Source organism: Phaethon lepturus, unplaced genomic scaffold, assembly GCF_000687285.1.
Source record: "Phaethon lepturus isolate BGI_N335 unplaced genomic scaffold, ASM68728v1 scaffold40036, whole genome shotgun sequence".
NCBI lineage: Eukaryota > Metazoa > Chordata > Aves > Phaethontiformes > Phaethontidae > Phaethon > Phaethon lepturus.
This window is the reverse complement of record NW_010549086.1, coordinates 1-2,597: the sequence shown is the minus strand read 5'-3', so window position 1 is coordinate 2,597 and position 2,597 is coordinate 1.

Here is a 2,597-nt window from a genome sequence, read left to right as displayed (position 1 = left end):
CTGAACAGGCACATCAGCCTAATTATAACAGCAGTCAATAAGAGAAGAATAAAGCAAAAATCCTTAATTCTGCAGAGCAGTCAACCAGAACAGCTCATCAAACCCTCTGATGAAATGGGAGCTATGCTGCGCCCATGCCCAACAGTTAGATTTCATTAATAAAACATTTACAGAATGTAAGAGCGTCTGTGCTTGATTTATACCACCATCACTAAAGTTGCCTAGAAAATGTGATTGCTTAATGTTTGTGTTTAAGATCTGAAAGCAAATCTGACCAGGCTAAGTTTTATCATCTCAGAGACAATAACGGTGATACATTATTTTTTAAAACTATTAAAAAATGTCTTGGGTGTTCCCAAGGCTAAGTTTTTAGTTGCCTGGTTCTTTTAACCATTGTTTTTTAATCACAAAAAAGGGAGAAGGGGAAAGGAGGAGACATCATTTCAGCTGTTCAGTCTTCACAGAGGACACACTGCAGGTGGGAGCTGCTGGGAACTCGGACACCTGCAGACAGAGCACAGACAAGCTCAGCTCAGAGGTGACCGCGAGCCCACAGCCAAGGGCTGTATCAGCTGTGCAGCCTCAGGGACATCGAGCAGCAGGTCGGGACTGCTCACTCTTCTCTCGTCCAGCTCAGCACCGTGAGCCGCTCACTGGAAACAAGAGCCTTCTGGAGCTTGCAGCCCCTCAGGGGCCCACAATCCCCGCAAAGCCTGTGCCAACAACACCAGCTGCACCAGGAAATGCCGTGCGGGGCCATAGGGATGCTCCTGGGGATGAGGCCACATCCACAGGGACACGTGGCACACCAGTGCTGCCCAGGTTCAGTGGCACAAAGTCTCGCCTGATTGCCCTCTTCCAGGAAATAAAACCCAGGGCTGATTCCCATCTCCAGCATTGAACTGGATCGTAAAAACAAACCAGACGGAAACAGAAGAACCATGTCCCCCTCTCCTGGTAGAAATTAAGAAATGCTACCTGCAGGGCTGATGTGGCTCGGGGCCACACAGACTTCAGGGCCGGGTGATTTGTGCACGGTGCCGGTGGCCCCAACCACACCGGACCTTCTGGACTCCCTGCAAGCACTGCTTGCAGCAAGGGAGGCCAGCCCTGCACAGACAGCCTTCCCTTCCCTGCTGCAGACAGCAGCACAAGGCACATGTGCCAGCTTTTGGCTGGCCTGGCAAGGCAGAAGACCCAGTTTGGAAAAATTGTTAATTTAACTGTGCAGCCCTGACCCAGAGCCTGTAGGATTCATGGGTTCCCTTCCTCCCCATTGCGACACCCTCAAGCAAGAGGCAGCAACCAGCATCCGAGTGGGTCCCCTACCAAACCCCACCAGTTACACCTGGGCGGCTGCTGTGGTGCTGGCTGGGCACTGGCACCCTGCTCTGCTTGGCTGGAAATGTGAGCACGGCTGGTCGAAGCCCTGGTTGGACTAAGGACACGTGGCCCCTGGATCACCAGAGTTTCCTCCCACTCCCTCCATCACTGCTCAGCCCTGTCAGCAGAGTCTGACATGGCAGAAAAGCTCCTCTGTCCTGTGACCCTGCTGCTTCTATTTTTGCATTTGTTTGGAAATTTTTACTCCCCTGCGCATACATCCCCACCTCTTTGCTGGCAGGTTTGGGTCAACGCTATGCAGATGGTTGCCACAATTTAAGCAAGTCTCTCCAACCACAGCTGGTTTTTTCTGGCTTCCTTTTTTTATTATTATTTTGTAACAGTGGTGGTTTTTTATAAAGGAGGGGAGACACATCCAAACCTTTGTAAATAACTGAAACAGAGCATGCACTTAGAAAACAGCACAGGACGTCCAAGACGTGTGCTGCGGGTGGAACATAGCACCCCACATCCAGCCACCACCTCCCCCGTCACCCTCATCTTTCACATGCCCACAGGCTGACCAGGGAAAGCCGTCAGCATCTACTGGGCTACAAAAAACATGGATGCTGAGCTTTCCTGGGCTTCTTCCACACTACCCATCCACTCTGCTCCTGTGCCACATGTGGCACAGCCTGGATGGGCCTCCACGCCAGCCCCCACGCTAGCACAAGACCTGCCTTTGCATCCGTAAGTGGTCTGGAAGACCACCCGTGTGCCCCAATGCAGCTCCCTATTTCAGCAGCAATGCAGCAGCTTCTGCTTCCACCCTCCCCAGAGACTTCACCTCCACCTGCAAAGCACGATATCATCCTGTGTCCCGCCGAGATGTGCTCTCCAGCCTCAGCCACGGTACTTACCAGCTAAGAGTGAAAATTCAGTGTGTCAGCCCCAAAGTGCTTCCACAGCCCCTGCTGTGCACCGGGCATCTGGCTGCCTGTGTTCAGGGCCTTTTTCGGGGCCCCGGGGTACGGCGGTAACCCCAAACCCCCCCCCCCCCTGCCTGCCTCGCCATCACCCTTGGCTCCTGCTTGCCTCCCCCGTGCCTGACAGCAAAGCCCAGGACCGAACACGGTGCTGCTGTCCAGGCTGCTGGACGCCGCCCCAAAGGCGCTACGGCAGGACATGGTGCTCCGCCCCGGCGATCCCGCCAGGAATGGCCCCGGTCTCCGCATGGGCCGAGGCTCTGTGGGATGCCGCAGGGATGGATGTGC